We start from the raw sequence: 19,423 nt of genomic DNA, 5'->3' as shown, positions 1-19,423 counted from the left end.
TTCATCAAATCGGCTTCCAATTATCGGTAAATAATAACAAACAATCAGTCATTTCATACAGCTGTAAACTCATTCTGAAAAGTTTCAAAAGAAATCACTGTTTAAAAATAATTAGGTATGTGCCTTCTAAAAATGAACTGCATCTACTCTCAGTTGTGAAAGAATAATGGATTAAAATCACTTTTATGTCAGAAAACCTATTAATCAAGTCTTACTGCAACTAGTATACAAATCAAGATCCTACCCCTGCCCGGCTGTTGCTCTTGCCTCTGGCCCCTCATTCCCCAGGGGACCACAAATTTGTTTAGGTGCCGGCCACAAAAAAATTTAACGTCCAGTTCAGTCTTAAACATGAGGACTACTGATATTGGTACTCAAACATGTCCATCACTGCCCTGAAGAGCTAGCCTATTGACGATACCATACTGGGAATGGAATGGCACAGACGGATCGGAATGGTTAGAACCTGCTAATAAACCATGAAGATGACGAACTCAGTGAACAAGTTGTATGTGGGGGTCCCACCACATTGCTTCTGGCCCTCACACTATTTAATATTTTATTAATGAAAAACATAAAATCTTCACTGATAAAGTTTGCAGCTACACAAAATTGAGGGGGTGTACAAGAATTGAAGAAAAATGTCACGATAGAGAGTGATTTGGATACGGTGAAAGCTAGATGCAAACAATATGTTTTTACTATGCTAAACTGTATATGGCTACATCTCAGGACAAAACTGTAGGCCATACTTACAGGATGAGGACGCTGTCCCAGGAAGGCAGGTAACTTCTGAAACAGATTTGGGCCTGTGGAAATCAGATCTGAAACATGAGCTCCCAATTAACACTGGCTCAAGAGTGCTAACGACGATTCTAGAATGATAAAAAGGAAATCATGGATGTAGAAATAAAGAGGGAGTTTTTTACCTCTGTATTTGGCACTGGTTGACACTTCATGATGGATGGTGATAAACTGGAGAGGATCAAAGAAGAGCCAGAGAAATGATTAAAGGATTAGAGAACTTGCCTTACATTGAGCAGACTCAAGGGCTCATGCTGTATAGGCTCAGGGTCGGTCAGAGCCTACTGCACGAGCGTGATTTTCAATGGCACTTGCCACCAGTGCCGGGGGCTCTTGCCTTTTAAACTATAATTTTAAATGAAGCTTCTTAAAAACATTTTGAAAACTTCCCCCCCCCCCCCTATTACTTTTACACAACAAATAGTTCATATCATAGATTCTTCGTTTATAGAAAAGACCTTCTAAAAATGTTATAAATCTATTACTACACGTGAAACCTTAAATTCGAGTAATGATGAAGACTCAGACCACCACTTCTAAAGGTTCGTACCCCTGATCTAGCTTAAGAAAGAGAAGCTTAAGTCTGACTTGCATTACGTGTATCAGTATCTACATTGGGTAAAAATAATTTAATAATGGCTCTTCAGTCTACGCCGAGAAAGGTTAATCACGATCCAATGGCTGGAAGTTTGAAGCTAGAAGTCAGGCTTGAACAAGCCATTCAATTTTTAACGTAGAGTAAGTAACAATTTATGAGGTTTAGTGGGTTCTCCAACACTGACAGATTTTAATCCCACTTACGTATTTTTGAAAAAGATCTGCCCTGGGGAATATTGTGGGCAGTTCCTCTGCTTGCTTCCATGAGGTCAGTACTAGTTAATTCACAATTGCATCCCTGTCTGGTTTGAAATCAACAAATCTACGAATTATGTCTCTTCATCTGACAATACTATTCAAATCTCATCTCAGTGTTTTAAAAGGGCTCCTTGCACTTCAGTCTTTTGCTCACTTCCTTTTCATTCCATCCACATCTGAGGATGAACGGCCAACTGCGTGCTCTTGTAATTGTAATATCTTTTATATTGTTCCATGTGTATACATCTACCCCTAACTTATCATCCTATTTTAAATATACAGTCTTGAAACCGAAATATTTTTCACTGCACCAAATCTGCACTGAAACCAAACTTATACTCTGAAACACTTTTATGGCTCCTTGGCTACATTGCTCTTGTAGAATAACTATGAAGTGTAAAACCATCCATTTTCTGATCATATAAGTACTTCTGAGCTCCTTTATTTTAAGTCCTGTCAGCAAGAATCATCAGAAATCATTGCCTAAAAATCTCCAAAGACTTATGACATGAGGAGAAAAGACTGCTTCAGTTTACTTCTCAAATGTTGTTGTCATGCTACGTGCTGTTCTAACAGAAATCCGTAGGTCTCATGAAGAAATCTCACCTGTCTCCCCTGTTGATAATATCCCATGCTTACAGTCAGCACACATGAGTTCGCAAGAGCAAGGAAGCGGGTCACATTTGCAACCCAGATCAGACCCCACAACAATTTGCAGTTGTTAGTCTCGCAAGCCTACTTTTCCCCAACGATCTTTAACATGCTGACTTGCTCTACAGCATTCAGCAACACGCTTCCAAAATTATGTGTTGATATTTGAGAGATGTGCTGCTGCACAATCAAGAGCCAGATTGCCAGGGAGTCTCCTTTGTCTCACCCTGTGAACTATAGATGTTTACATCTTTATCCATAGACATGAATGAAAATCTGCCTTATTGAAAGAGGACTTCAAACTTGGCTGTTACCTGGCCCAAAGGTGCTCCGGGGGATATGCTTGCTCTATATAAATACAGGGATTACGTTAGGGGAAGAGCAATTATTGTTTATACTAATAGTATCACGGAGCGAATGGTCAAACGGATATAGGAAGTTAGCTTGAAATTTAGGACGAAGTTCTAAACATCTTAGGGGAGTAAGTTCTGAACAGCTTCCGAGGGAAGTAGTGGGGCCAAAAGACCTATTGGCTATTAAGATTAAGCTGATATATATTATGGAGGCGATGTTATGATGGGATAGTTTAATTTGAGCAATGTCTGGTAGCTGCATGATATAAGTCGTCATGGTTCTTGAGCGGAGTTGGATGGGATGGAACTGGCGTTACTGCAGAGATTCTTCGTTGTGTGCTAGCTAGGTGAGTCTTGCCCACATTTGCTCAGGTTTAGCTTGAATCGCCATTATTTGGTCGGGAAGGATTTTCCTCCAGGGCGATCGCAGGCCCTGGAGGTTTTTCGCCTTCCTCTGTAGCGTGGGGCATGGGTCGCTTGCTGGTGGATTCTCTGCAGCTTGAGGTCTTCAAATCACAATTTTGAGGATTTCAATAACTCAGTCATGGTTAGGGGTTGTTATAAATGTGTATGGGTAGGGTTTTGTGGCCTGCCTTGTGCAGGAGGTCAGACTAGATGATCATATTGGTCCCTTCTGACCTATGAGAACATCTGATACGTAGGTACCACTGCCCTCTGCTGGGTGGAATATGTTAGGGCTGCTCACATGCACAAATTTGTCTTCTGGCTGAGCTCACCTACAGCTTAGAAGTGTCTTATCTTTGACTTGTTAAACTGAAGGCTATGGGTTCTGATGTTACATCTATTTAGCTGGCTGGTAATGATCTGAGTCAGTAGTGCAGAGGAAATGGCTGCCAGTGTTCAGAGCACTGGGCCGGATTGTTTATTGATGTGTCAGCATTGAAGATACTCAGGAGGGAAAGTTATGCATTGCTACTTCTGGTATTTGTCTAGAGGACACAAAGAACAACAGCCTTTGCTAGGCACAAGCCTCCCAGAACATCAGTCTACGAAGATGTATCTTTACACCTTCAGTCATTTACCTTGCAAAGCCTAAGTGTTCTATAGTGATACATTTTACAAAGTTGGAGTCACCAATTTCATGTCTGTTCTTTCAGGAGATTGGTCAGACCTGCATCAGCTCCTCAGGGCTAGTTCTGTTAATAGGCTGGTGTTGAGGAGAAGAGGAAGTGGGACATGGGGATTTCCCAGTGAATCAGAACGAAACCCTTGCTCCAAACTGATAGCGTTTGCAGTGTGCTGTTTGGTAGGTTTCAGACAGAGAAGAGCCAAACTACATGCTGCAAATCTAAAGGGGATAATGAAGACAGCACATTTGATAATCCTTCTCTTTAGTAACTGCGAACAAGAGTGGCCAACAGGGGAGTTTTGTGAGGGAGTTCTCCAGGTGGAGTGATTATGAGACCCTTGGGGTAAGTTTGTCATCTGTAGTGTGTGTGTTTGTCGTGTGCTTGCTGTTTGACTGAAATAAACTGTGTGGTCTGTTTGTTTGGGGGACCATGTGCTGAGCCTAGTGGTCTGCTAGGCAAGGTTGAGAGCTTCTTGATGAGGTTTTGATCCCCAAGACCTTTAGCACCAATAACCCATAACCAGGGGGAAGGGGGCTACTCAGGAAGACCAGAGCTTTAAAAAGCCTGCTTCTAAGTGACCAGAGGAGCTAGCAAACAGCTGCAGTTAACAGGGTAGTTTTGTTAGCAAGTGTGTGTGTAGGGGGGGCTAGATACATTTTAACATTCTTTAAAATCAGGACTGGCTCTAGGTACCAGCAAAGCAAGCACATGCTTGGGGTGGCACAATTCTGGGGGTGGCATTCCGGTCACTTTTTGCTTGGGCAGTTGTGCGGGCCGAGGGATGTGCTAACTGCCAGGGGCTTTCCCTGAACAAGCGGTGGCCCTAGTTTGAGAACCACTGATCTAGACCACCCCTGACAGGTGTTTGTCCAATGTGCTCTTAAAAATCCTCAATGATGGAGATTCTACAACCTCTCTGGGCAATTTATTCCAATGCTTAACTCTGACAGTTAGGAGGTTTTTCCTAATGTCCAACCTAAACCTCCGTTGCTACAATTGAAGCCCACTGCTTCTTGTCCTATCCTCAGAAGTTAAGAAGAACAATTTTTCTCCTTCCTTCTTGAAACCACCTTTTCTGTACTTGAAAACTGTTATGTCCCCTCACAGTCTTCTCCAGACTAAACAAACCCAATTTTTTCAATCTTCCCTCATAGGTCATATTTTCTAGACCTTTAATCATTTTTGTTGCTCTTCTCTGGACTCTCCAATTTGTCCGCATCTTTCCTGAAATGTGGCACCCAGAACTGGATACAATATTCCAATTGAGGCCTAATCAGAGTGGAGTAGAGCAGAAGAATTACTTCTCGTGTGTTGCTTACAATACTCCTGCTAACACATGCCAGAATGATGTTTGCTTTTTTGCAACAGTATTGCACTGTTGACTCATTTTTAGCTTGTGATCCACTATGACCCCCCAGATCCCTTTCTACAGGACTCCTTCCTAGGCAGTCATTTCCATTTTGTATGAGTGCAACAGATTGTTCCTTCCTAAGTGGAGTACTTTGCAATTGTGCTTATTGAATTTCACCCTATTTAATTTAGACCATTTCTCCAGATCATTTTGAATTTTAATCCCATCCGCCAAAGCATTTGCAACCCCTCCCAGCTTGGTATCATCCACAAACTATATAAGTGTACTCTCCATGCCATTTTCTAAATCATTGATGAAGATATTGAACAGAAGCGGACCAGAACCGATCCCTACGGGACCCCATTTGTTATGTCCTTCCAGCATGACTGAACCAGTGAAAAGTTCATGAAATATCATGAAAGTTTCAGGATTCCCCAACACATTAATCTGATTGTTCAAATACTCAGAAACAACAACTACAGTGATGCTGCAAGCAGCAGCAGAGTGAAGTCAGCTCCTTTGCCCAGGAATATATTCTAGAATCTGTCATTTCATTATTTGGCAAGCTCGAACTGAAATACAGAGGGCTAGCTCCATAAAGGGCACGTAGGCTCAGAGTTACAACTTTATAACTTCAGGTGCCCTGCCACCTAGTGGAATCCTCACCCCTGAGTTAAGTGGCCAGGATCTATACAATGCATGGGGACAGTTTGGTGCTTAAGAATGGGACTCTCACAAACCAGCACACTGCACCACTTAAGCTAGCCAGATGAGATAGACGGGTGAAACACCTAGTTTGAGGATCCCACCAGGGCTTAGGTCCCAAGCAGTTTGGAATTGTCAGGACTTACATGACAATGTGAATGCTCAACAGCAGAAATTTAGGCACCTAGGGGACTTTACCAGCAGAAACTTAGGTCGCTAGAGAATTTGGGTTCCTACAGGACTAGGTGGCAGATGAGTGTGGGTTTGGGGATCTCAGTGTTGGATTTAGGTGCCTAAAATGCCAATTAGACACCTAAATCTTTGTGGATCTAGCCTAAACACTTTTTCCATGGGCAGTAAGCTCATATATGCAGAGGCACAGTCACCCAAGTAATATAGATTGGTAGGTATTTTTATAACAGATACTGTCCAGATAAATGTCTTTCCAATTTGTCATGACATCAGAATGATCATTTATTGAAAGGTTAAATATGTTGATGTTTGAATCAGTCCTGCAATAGAAAAGCACCATGGCCCCAATCCAAAGAAACACTTAGACATGTGCTTATTTTTAAGTATGTGGCTGCTCTTATACTTAAAGTTAAGCCTGTGCTCACAAGCTCTCCTGAACTGGAACCTGGGTGCAGAGGTCTGAGACTGCGGCAGCAGGAAAATGTTACAAGTTGGCTTCAATGGCTGTAAGCCAGGGGTGGGTGCACCTCAGTGGCAGAAAGTCTGGCACAAATTGCCTCTGAGAGGCAAAGTTAAAGTTAAAGGTAAAGTTGCCCCAAAAGCAAGTGGCAGAAACCAGAGAGGGAGCATGGCTAGTATGCTCAGGAGATAAGCTAATCAGTGCATTGCATCCACCAGGCAGCCTCTGCTGGAGAATACTCAGAAACCAGCAAGGCAAACACTCCCTGCGCTCCCCCTCTTGCTGATTTGGTGCAAACTGCACTTGGGGAGAATGTCACCCCTAATCTTTCCAACTGCAACCTGCAAACCTGTCAGACACCACGCAGCTAGTTGAAGAGCATGCAGTGAGTGGCTTCCTGAATGGCTTGCACTTTCTCCCTCTTGATTTGTCCCAGCCCACTCTGCTTCCCTTGCCCTGGCCCCAGCCATGTTGCTCAGGTTGGGGAAAGGAGCTGGTGGGGTAGAGCGGGCTAGGGCTAGGCTGCTCGCCACTGCTGGTGTGTGTGTGTGTGGGGCGGGGAATTGCTTCCCCCAAACTCCCTCCCCTGAGCGACACAGTTGGGGCTGGGGTGAGGGAAGCAGAGCGAGCCGCTCCTGGCCCCCTGCTAATCTCCCAGGCCTCTCTGGGCCTGTGAAGCCCCCAAAAGTGGCCCCCCACAGCTCCTGCCTCCCAGATGCTGAGAGGAGGGGGCCTGGGGCCCCACACAGCCCCCCCATGGGGAGGCTGTGTAGGGCACCCAAATGGCTAGGGACAACCCTGTCTGGCGGTCCTGGGGCTGGCCGCCAATCAGCTGTTCCGGTGGCCCCAGGGCTGACAGCTGCTCCAGCCCTGCCACAGAGCAAGTCATGGAGGTCCCGGAAACTCCTGGAATCCCTGGCCTCTGTGACCTCCATAACAGAATTGTATTCTTAATGATCAGCATTCCCCAAGCATTATGCTGTGGTGATGGGGCATGAGAACATGAGTTATACTGACTAGAAACAATAGGGGAAACATTTTTCCATCTTCCATGCTGGGAAAAGTGCAAAAATCTTCCCGTTTGACTAACTTGGGCACTGATTCGGAGAGGCACTTAAGCCCATGGGTAAAGTGACCTGATATACCAAGGTACTTAAATCTCGATGCACCAAATTCAATTGATTTCAGTGGGACCACTCACATGCTTATAGCTAGGCATATACTTTGGTGCTTCCTGAATTCAGCCTTTAGGGCTAGGGTAGCTGGTCCCAGTGACAGACCTAAGCCCAGAGCAGGTGAGTCCAAGCCAGCCAATTCAAGGGGGCTGGTCTACACCTGGGCCTATGAAGGGCTGCTAGAGGAGATGGACTGAGACAGGTTGTGCCCTGGGAAGGGAAAGCCACACTGGAGTGGTGTTAGTGTCTGTGGTGGGTCCCTGGAGCAAGGGGCTCAGAGAAGCAGCCCTGCAGCTGCCAATCCAGAAAGGCAGCCATGCTGACTGAAACAGGGTGGCTGCTAGGCACAGGAGTGCCAGAGATCCTGGGGTGGGGTGGCCCTGAGGCTAAGGAAGAAGTTATGAGTGTTTTTCGATTTGTTTGCCAACCTTGGCAAGGTTTAAGAAACGAAACCTGGGCACAGCAGCACATGGTTTGAGGCTGGGAAAAAGCGTGGCCAGATACACCCTAATTCTGCTGGTCAGGGCCGTGGAACAGGGCCCTTACAAAAATGCTTCCCTGACTTACAGTGTATTACTGCAGCTTCCCTCTCACCATCCACCACAGACAAGAGCTAGAACAATAGGCTCCTTTTGTCAAACGGAGACAGCTGTAAAAGTTAACCCTGAAATCTAGAGTCCGATAAACACCCTAGTGACAAGTAAACTGGGTTTTGTTGTCTGTCTTTTTGTTGTGAACACTACCATCCCTCTGCTGCCAACCGCCTCGCAGCAGTGGGATGTTAGCTGACCTGAGGAGAAGCCAAGGGTAGCTAATGGGCCATTAGCAGGCATTATCAAATTAGGATTATAATCCATTTTGACGTAAGAAGTAAAATGTTTCAAATTGTCTGCTTACTTAATTGCATCTTCAGAATTTGGCAGGAAATCAACATGAGCAATAATGTCTTGGAATTGACTGATCACATTGCTGTCCACTTCTGTTTAGTGAGCTCTTACAGATCCCTCCCTCAATGGCCCACTCCTGGAGAAGTCCAGGCTCCGTCTGTTTGCCAATGTTTGTAAACTGCATTGAAATCCTGGGGCAAAAAGGGCCTGATCTTGAGGTGCCATGTCACCTTATTTTCTGATGATCTCACTGGGGCCATGTCTACATGGCAACAAAATACCCACAGCTGGCCCAAGCCCCTAAATCTACACTGCTATTTTATAGCCCTGCAGCCTGAGAGCCAGGAGCCCACATCAGCTGACCTGGGCCAGCCATGGATGTTTTACTGCAGTGTAGACATACCCCAGAGTGCTGAGGATGCACAGAACTTGCAGGATCAGACCCTGAGAGAAAAAGAGTGAGAAAGATGTCACCTCCTTTATGGATACCTAGGGCTTTTATGACCTCATCACCACCGTGTCCGAGCACCTACCACATATCGAAAAATAGAAACTGCAATTACAATCTCCCTCTTCTTTCCCGGGTTGTCGGAGAAACATGCCAATTCATTTATAGTGTTTCGTTTTTATGGGGTTGCATGAGAATGGATATGGAGAACAGATGCTTAATCTCTGATGGCAGATTAAGTAAAACATACAAAAAACATAGATGCTGTAGTAGGAAGAGAGCCTGAGACATAAGCCCTTGTATCAGAGGTCTTGCTGGGCTAAAGTAGTGGTCATAACTTTGCTGTTATAAAGCAAAATCAGGCTGGCCCTGCTCACAGAATCTGGCAAGAACAGAGCTGATATTGCAAAAACACATTCCTAAGAGGTCCTAAGCACAGAGCACTCACGCAAACACGTTCAAGAAGGGTGGTACCAGAACACCTTGATACCAACACATCTCTAAAGAGAAAAGGAACATGCTGATCCAACCTAAAAATAAGGTCAGGATGACAGTGTGATGGATAGAGATGTACAAGGTGATGGGTGGTAACCGGCTACTTCAGAGGGTGTCAACTATGTCAGAGGGGCAGTACGTAACTTGTTTGTATTGATGTATAAAATGGAGTCTGAGTGAGTGTCTATCTGGCTGAGGGGAGAATGGAAAGTCCCACCATTCACTGAGCCAGTCCATTGTTATGGGCATACATGTATTAGTGGTCTGGTAAAGTCTGCGGGATACTAGTACTGTGCTTTGTCAACAATAAACCTGTCTGGGTGCCTTCATCCCTTAACAGATCTTGTGGTCATTGGGCGGTTCACTCAAGGTTTGCTGTGCCAGCTGTCTGTGCAGGGCTGGGACAGCACACAGGGAGAACACACACATGCAGCCAAACTTCTAACCACACTGGTAACCCACAACCGCTGATCTAGTAAGTGAGCTGTCCCCTGTAGGAATCAATCTAATATGACAGAAAACCACCAGCTAAGGAACTCCATTATCCCCTCCCTGCAAATCCCCACATAGTTTGATGAAATTTGGGACCCGCTGGATTGCCAGCATGGGGATCCTATATGCGTTTAAAAATATAGTGGGGAAGAAACATGGAATGAAATCTTTAAGGCTAGGGCAAAGACTTTAGCCTTGAAATGTAGAATATTGCGAACTATAACCATAGCTGTTAAATTAAGGCAATACAGCATAAAGTTGTCAGGGCAAGTAACAGAAACAAAGAAAGCGTTAGAAGCAGGAGAAGCTACAGAGCCCTGGAATGCTCCATTCTCCTAGCAGGGCAGCAAGCAGTCCAGAGACAGCAAGCACAAAAACAGAATAAAACATTGGAAACAGCTGTAAAAAAAAAAAAGCTACAAAAAATGTGCCGTCCCCTGTTATAAATAGTAGTGGTCAATAATAGGTTTCAGTAGCTACCCTGTGCCTGAAAAATGAGGACAGAAATGAAAAGGCAGCCCTAGCAAAATTAAGAGATGAAATGGGATCCACTGCAGTGCAACCCCCACCTTACTAGAAAAGCCAGGTTCCAGTTAAACTTAAAGTAATACCTAGACAGGTCAGTAGCATAGCTAGTGGGGTGCAGGGGAAACAGCTGCTTCCCCTCAGCACATTTTCAAAAAAGCCGTGCCTTAGACGGGGTTACCATGGTGCCGGGGCAGGGCACATGCTCTGCTCTGAAGCTGGACCGGCCCAGCTCCCCCTAGCTTGCTGCATACCCCACCCCTGCCAATCAGCTGACTGGTGCCTGTCAAAACAGCAGAAGTACTTACACAGAAGGCAGAAGTAGCGAACAGTACTTTCACTGAATTGATCATTCAGATGAAGGCAAAAATGGAGCAGTTCACAGAGTACATTAGGGGAGCGGAGCTGTGACTCAGTCACAAGGGTGAAATATTCTAAAATGTTTTTACATAACAGAATATAGAGGAAAACTTCTCAGTTTGCTAATTTCGCTGCTGCCGCTTGTACCTTAAGATACCTTGAGAGAGTTAATCTTTCTTGGCTCAGATCTCCCTACCTTCCTAATTGCTCTTCACACACCCCTTTGTCCTCCCCCCACCCCCACCACTCACTTCTGCTCTTTTTTTTTTAGAGTTATAGTTTTTACAGAAAACGCCAAAAGATAAAAATTGAAAAACAGAACAAAACAAGGAGAAGATAAAAACTTTACTTTACATAAGCCCACTATATTAATTATTTTAACCCTTCAGAAATGCAACAGCTGAAATTACGCCTAACTTTCTTGAAGATATGGTTGCCAAGCAACAGAAATGCAGACTCTGCTTCTAATCCTAACCACTGAGTAATATTTGAAACATGGGCTTCTCTTATTTCCATATAGCAGAGTTTTAAAATAAGGTTTAATATAAAATAATGGAAAATGCCATAAGTTACTACATTGATACAACAAATTTGGAAAATGTTCATATGGATTTTTATGAAAAAGTTTTAAATAAAAGGTAATAACTTGCTTTTTAAAAGATTTAACTCTTTATTTTAGTTATCGCCTTGTTTTATATAGTTATAAATAGAATTCTAGCACCATTTGTTCTTAATTGTAAGTTTGTCCTGTATGCTGCCTGTGTTGTATGACGTGGTTATTTTAATTTTGTTAAAACAAAAGCAAATTTCTGTTTTACTTCTCATATACATAGCAGGGTGGGACACACTGTAATAATGTCTATCCCAGTATTTCAGAACACTCAGCCTACCACCAGTAATAACACAGGTTGTAACTGTAATTGCCCTGTTAGGAACATGTTGCTATCTGCAGTACCACAAGGGCCAAATTACAGTACTCAGACTGGAAAAGGATTGTTAAGCATGGACATAAAGTGCTATCATATGTACACATATATACCTATATGTAGCATACAAATATATACACCATATCCATACATATTAATTATCTAGGAGTGCCCCAAAGAATCACAGAATATCAGGGTTGGAAGGGACCTCAGGAGGTCATCTAGTCCAACCCCCTGATCAGAGCAGGACCAGTCACCAACTAAATCATCCCAGCCAGGGCTTTGTCAAGCATGACCTTAAAAACCTCCAAGGAAGGAGATTCCACCACCTCCCTAGGTAACCCATTCCAGTGCTTCACCACCCTCCTAGTGAAAAAGTTTTTCCTAATATCCAACCTAAACCTCCCCCACTGTAACATAAGACCATTACTCTTTGTTCTGTCATCTGCCACCACTGAGAACACCATCCTTTCTCCCCAGGGAACCCCCACCCACTATACCTCAGTATATGGCTACTGCCAGTCATCATCTAGCCCCCTGCACCCCAGGGCAGACTGCAGTATCAGCCAACCCATCACTGGCAAGGTTGGGTTTGGACCTGCTGCCTTGGCCTACCCCATGGCTGCCCTCTGCAACCCCCAGTACATTTTAGCTCAATGCTAGGCCACAGCCTGGGTCTTTCCAGGCTGGAGCTCCCCAGCTCCTCTGCCTTTCCCCCAGCCCTGCTTCACTCAGGTACCTTGTGTCTAGCTCCCTGCAGCCAGGCCCTTCTTTCTCTACAAACAGAGAGAGACTCCTGAGTGTCTGGCTCCCAACCTCTTTATACAGGCCAGCTGTGGCCTGATTGGGGTGTGGCCCAGCTGCAGCCACTTCCCAATCAGCCCAGCTTAGTGGCTTCCAGCCACAACCCTCCTCCTGGGCTGTTTTAAGCCCTTTCAAGCTGGAGTAGGTGGTCACCCCGCTATACCATCTGATAGTGCATTCATTCAATCCATACTTCTTTAACTTGCTGGCAAGAATACTATGGGAGATAGTATCAAAAGCATTGCTAAGGTCAAGGTATCTCATGTGCACCGCTTTCCCCATATCCACAGAGCGAGTTATCTCATCATAGAAGGCAATCAGGTTGGTCAGGCATGACTTGCCCTTGGTGAATCCATGTTAACTGTCCTGATCACCTTCCTCTTCTCCAAGTGCTTCAAAATGGATTCCTTGAGGACCTGCTCCATGATTTTTCTGGGGACAGAGGTGAGGCTGATCGATCTGTAGTTCCCTGGATTCTCCTTCTTCCCTTTTTTAAAGTTGGGCACTATATTTGCCTTTTTCCAATTGCCCGGGACCTCCCTCGATTGCCACAAGTTTTCAAAGATAATGCCCAAGGCTCTTCAATCACATCAGCCAACTCTCTCAGCACCCTCCAATTCATTTCATCCAGTCCCATGGACCTGAGCATGTCCAGCTTTTCTAAATAGTCCTTAACCTGTTCTTTCACCACTGAGGGCTGCACACCTCCTCCCCATTCTGTGCTGCCCAGTACAGCAGTCTGGGAGTTGACCTTGTCTGTGAAGATTGAAGCAAAAAAAGCATTGAGTACTTCAGCTTTTTCCACATCTTCTGTCTAGCTTGCCTTCACCAGTCAGTAAGGGCCCCACACTTTCCCTGACCTTCTTCTTGTTGCTAACATACCTGTAGAAATCCTTCTTATTACCCTTCACATCCCTTGCTAGCTGCAACTCCAATTGTGCTTTGGCCTTCCTGATTACACCCGTGCATGCTCAAGCAATATTTTTATACGTGTTCCTAGTCATCTGTCCAAGTTTCCACTTCTTGTAAGCTTCCTTTTTCTGTTTAAGCTCACCGAAGATTTCTCTGTTATGCCAAGCTGGTTGTCTGCCATATCTGCTACTCTTTCCGCATATCAGGATGGGTTGTTACTGCTCCCTCAATAAGGCTTTAAAATACAGCCAATGCTCCTGGACTCCTTTCCCCCTCATCTTAGCCTCCCAAGGGATCCTGCCCATCACTTCCTTGAGGCAGTCAAAGTCTGCTTTTCTGAAACCTAGGGTCCATATTCTGCTTCTCGCCTTTCTTCCTTTTGTCAGGATCCTGAACTTGACCATCTCATGGTCACTGCTACCCAGATTGCCACCCACTTTAACTTCCCCTACCAATTCTTCCCTGTGTGCGAGCAGCAGGTCAAGAGGAGCATGGGCCCTAGTTGGTTCCTCCAGCACTTGCACCAAGAAGATGTCCCCAACACTCTCCAAAAACTTCCTGGATTCTCTCTGCACTGCTGTATTGTTCTCTCAGCAGATGTCAGGGTGATTGAAGTCCCCCATGAAAACCAGGGCCTGTGATCTGGAAACTTCTGTTAGTTGTCCAGAGAAAGCCTTGTCTACCTCATCCTCCTGGTCTGGTGGCCTATAGAAGACACCCACCATGACACCACCCTTGTTGCTCTTGCATCTAAACTTAACTCAAAGACTCTCAACAGGCTTTTCTCCAATTTCGTACTGGAGCTTTGAGCAATCATACTGCTCTCTTAGAAACAGTGCAACTCCTCCACCTTTCCTCCTCTGCCTGTTCTTCCTGAACAGTTTATACCCATCCATGACTGTGCTCTAGTCATGTGAGCTACCCACCAAGTATCTGTTATTCCAATCACATCATAGTTCTTTGACTGTGCCAGGACTTCCAATTCTTCCTGCTTATTTCCCAGGCTTCTTGCATTCATATATAGGCACCTAAAATAACTAGTCGATTCCCCTACTTTATCAGAATGATTCAGGAAGTCTCCCCTGTTGCACCCCATTCCTTGTGTTTCCTCTCCGTATCCCACTTCCCCACTTATCTCAGAGCATAGGTCGCCATCCCCCGGCAAACCTAGTTTAAAGCCTTCCTCATTAGGTTTGCAATCCTGCCTGAAAAGATGACTCTTCTGTCTCCATTAGGTGAATCTCATCTCTTCCTAGCAATCCTTCCTGCAACATCTCATGGTTGAAGGATCAAAAGCCCTCTCTCCAACACCACCTGCATAACCACACATTTACTTCCACAATTCGATGGTCCCTACCTGGGCCTTTTCCTTCAACAGGGAGGATGGATGAGAACATGACTTGCGCCTCAAAATCCTTTATTCATCTTCCCAGAGCCACATAGTCTGCAGTGATCCACTCAAGGTCATTCCTGGCAGTATCACTGGTGCCCACATGGAGAAGTAGGAAGGGGTAGCGGTCTAGGGCTTGATCAGTCTTGGCAGACACTCTGTCACATCCTGCATTCTAGCTCCAGGCAAGCAGCACACTTCTCAAGTTTCCCAGTCTGGACGGCAGACGGATGACTTCATCCCCATAGGAGGGAGTCCCTGATCATCACCAACCATCTCCTCCTTTTGGGAGTGGTGGTCGTGGAACCCCCATCCCTAGGACAATGCATCCGATGTCATCCAGTCAATGGGGTCTCCTTCTGATCCCTTCCCTCAGATGACTCTTCCAAACTATTGTCCACCATAGTACCTGTGCAGAGAGCTTGAAAATGATTTCTTACCTCTAGCTGTATTGGGGATACATGCGTTCTCCTCTTTCTTCTTCTGGAGGTCACATCCTGACAGTTTTCTTCCCTGTTCTGCACTGCCCTCTGATTCTTCAGCATGCTGTGCCTACAGTACCCAAAACACACATAGAATCATAGAATATTAGGGTTGGAAGAGACCTCAGGAGATCATCTAGTCCAACCCCCTGGTCAAAGCAGGACCAACACCCACTAAATCATCCCAGCCAGGGCTTTGTCAAGCTGGGCCTTAAAAATCTCTAAGGATGGAGATTCCACCACCTCCCGAGGTAACCCATTCCAGTGCTTCACCATCCTCTTAGTGGAACAGTATTTCTTAATATCCAACCTAAACCTCCCCCACTGCAACTTGAGACCATTGATCCTTGTTCTGTCATCTGCCACCACTGAGAACAGACTAGCTCCATCCTTTTTGGAATCTCCCTTCAGGTAATTGAAAACTTCTATCAAATCTCCCCTCACTCTTCTCCTCTGTAGACTAAATAACCCCAGTTGCCTCAGCCTCTCCTCGTAAGTCGTGTGCCCCAGCCCCCTAATCATTTTTGTTGCCCTCCACTGGAGTCTCCAATTTGTACACATCCCTTCTGTAGTGGGGGGGACCAAAACTGGATGCAATACTCCAGGTGTGGCCTTACCAGTGCCGAGTAGAAAGGAATAATCACTTCCCTCGATCTGCTGGCAATGCTCCTACTAATACAGCCCAATATGCCATTGGCCTTCTTGGTATCAAGGGCACACTGCTGACTCATATCCAGCTTCTCATCCACTGTAATTGCCAGGTCCTTTTCTGCAGAACTGCTGCTTAGCCAGTCAGTCCTCAGCTTGTAGAGGTGCATGGGATTATTCTTTCCTAAGTGAAGGACTCTGCATTTGTCCTGATTGAACCTCATCTGATTTCTTTTGGCTCAATCCTCTAATTTGTCTAGGTCACTTTGGACCCTATCCCTACCCTCCAGCATATCTACCTTTCTCCCCAGTTTAGTGTCATTTGTGAACTTGCTGAGGGTGCAATGCATCCCACCAGCCAGATCATTAATAAAGATGTTGAACAAAACTGGCCCCAGGCCCAATCCCTGGAACACTTCGCTTGATATCAGCTGCCAACTAGACATCGAGCCATTGATCATTCCTAAGAGGTGCTAGGCACAGAGCACTCAAGCAAATACATTCAAGAAGGGTGGCACCAACACATTCCCTAAAGAGAACAGGACCACGCTGACCCATCCTAAAGATAAGGTCAGGATGACAGTGTGATGGATAGAGATGTACAAGGTGATGGGCAGTATCTGGCTACGTCAGAGAGTGTCAACTAACTACGTCAGAGGGGCAGTACATAACTTATTTATATCGGGGTATAAAGTTATCTCTCAGAAGGAGTGTCTTCCTCTAGCCTAGAGAAGAACGGAAAGTCCCGCCATTCACTGAGCTGGTCCACTGTTACGGGCATACACGTATTAGTAGTTCGGTAGAGTCTGTGGGACACTAGTACCGTGCTTCATCAACAATAAGCCTGGCTGGGTGCCTGCCTCCCTTAACAGATCCTGTGGTCATTGGGCAGTTCGCTCAAGATTTGCTGTGCCAGCTGTCTGCACAGAGCTGGGACAATACGCAGGGAGAACACACAGGCAAGGAAACATCTTACCACAGATGCTGCCCCTGAATCAATCAGAGGGGTTGCTGTAGAGCCATAAATCACGCTGCCACTAGAGGGGACTGGTGTGCACTACTTCCAGCCATACTCCTCTTTTAGGAGAGTTGTCTTGGCGGCTTTGTTGGAGGGACAATTAAGCAAATCTCTCTTCTCGCTCTCTCAGTGTAAATGAGAGGTCCTATAACTGAAGGAAGCAGTGTTTATTTCTCAACTTTTGAAGTGCGACAGCTCAGCTACTTGAAATAAAAATTCAGACGTTTGTTAGGATTTGAAGGCAAGTTTTTTGTAACATTGTCCTCATTAATCCTGTCAGCCATGCATTTTCATTCTGCTCTTCAACACTTGCTAAAGACACACTACTTTTTTTGGCTCAGTCAAACTGGCTGTGAAATTTCCCTGCCACTGCCAATAAGCACAAGATAAACACTGGAAGGTCATTCCAATACCCTCATTATTCCCTCTGACCAAGGTGAGCGCTTCTAAAGCAAACCACTCTCCAGCACCTAAGTTATGTCTACACTTAAAACAATACAACTGGAGAGTTGCTCCACTGCAGCTGCACTGCTGTAGCTCTTCAGTGTAGAAACTACCAGTGCAGATGGGAGGGATTCTCCCATTGGTGTAGGTCAGCGGTTCTCAAACTGGGGGTCGGGACCCCAAAGAGGCCAGGGCTGGCTTAGACTTGCTGGGGCCCAGGGCTGAAGCCCGAGCCCCACTGCCTGGGGCCAAAGCCTGAGGGCTTCAGTCCTGGGCGGTGGGGCTTAGGTTACAGGCCCTCTGCCTGGGATTGAATCCCTTAGGCTTCAGCTTTGGCTCTCCCACTCAGAGCAGTGGGACTTGGGCTTCGGTCCCCCCTGTCCTGGGGTCATGTAGTAATTTTTGTTGTCAGAAGGGGGTCGCGGTGCAATGAAGTTTGAGAAGTCCTGGTGTTGATAATCCACCTCCCCGAGAGGTGGTAGCTAGGTAAACTTCCCACTGTCTACACTAGGGGTTAAGTCAGCTTAACTACATCACTGAGGGCAGTGGATTTTTCACACCATGAGCAATATAGTTAAACTGACTTAATTTTCTAGTGCAAGCGAGGCCTTAATGTGGCTTAGATTCAGGCACTGACCAGCAGCAGAACTCCTAGACAAGCAGAGTGAAATTCAAGAGTTTCCTGAGCAACTTTCAGACACTTCCTTATTTCCAATAGTAGGAACAACAAAGCGACACTGAGGGTCACGTTAGACTGTATGAACAGGAATCCTTGCTTGGTGTTGCAGTGTGACAGAGGAAATAGGCCTTTTTGTGAGGGAGCAGTGTCGTACTGTATAATTCCAGTTCCTTTTGTGATCCCTCGGGAGGCAGAATTAAGGCTGGCCCTATATGTCCTCCGTGGAGCAGCACCTTAACTATGCATTTGCTGGGTTTGTAAGTTGGGTTGGTTTGTTTCTTTTTTCTTCTCACATGAACATTTCTTCCAGGGAGATGTGAAGAGCTTGTAACTGATCATCTCCTGGATTCCTAATGTTTGAGTTTGGGGTTTTGAAGTCCCATGCTAGTCCTGGCAGGGCACTGTTGTAAGGCACCAAGCATAGATTCAGCATAATGAAGGCTTTTGTAAATGAATTTCCTTTTGTAAAAACATGTGACTGAACCAGGCTACATGAGCCTCTGACATCTCTGTCAATGGAATGGTTTAACCTCTGGGACACCCAGACTTTGCAGACAATACTGGAGGTTTCTTTAAATCTCAGAAAGTTTAATTCTGGGGTCATCCCTGACAGTGCTCCAGAAGCAGCCCCCACTGGAGGGAATGGCATACACAACAGCTCCTTAAGAGTCACCATTTCATCAAAGGAAAGAGACTAATCACACTGACAGGCTAAAATACCCATGACACTGAAACAAAACTAGCCTCACTCTTGTACCAGGCCAGGTTCTCTATACAAACCTTGTAACACCTGACCCAGCCTTGTGCCCTGGCTCCCCAGCCCAATTTTCCATATTCCCTTGGTCTTTCTGATCCTTGCACTCCCTTCATCCCCTGCCCAACAGAGATCCAGCCCCCTCCCCTTACACCCCAGGGACAGTGCCAACTTTACTGCCATGCCCAGAACCCCTCCTGCAGCTCTAGGTCTCCTGCACTTCTCCTCCACATCCAAGAAAGCTGCAGCCCACTCATTGCTCCCTGGACAGCTCTGGCCTTTTTCGTGTCCCAAACCTTTCTGGGTTTATTAACACATCTCCTTGTGAGATGCAGGCATTTGGATATCCCCATTTACTGACAGGAACTGAGGCACAGAGACAGAAACCACCTCACAACTTGCACCTCCAAGAACTGTGCTTGATACAATTTGCTCTGTGTCACTCAGTGTGTGGCAGACCAGCCCTAGAACCCACTTCTTGTGGTCCTAGTGTGTGTCCCTTAACCACAGGTCCATCTTCTT

Source organism: Chelonoidis abingdonii, chromosome 18 (assembly GCF_003597395.2).
Source record: "Chelonoidis abingdonii isolate Lonesome George chromosome 18, CheloAbing_2.0, whole genome shotgun sequence".
Classification (NCBI taxonomy): domain Eukaryota; kingdom Metazoa; phylum Chordata; order Testudines; family Testudinidae; genus Chelonoidis; species Chelonoidis abingdonii.
This window is presented reverse-complemented; position numbering follows the sequence as displayed.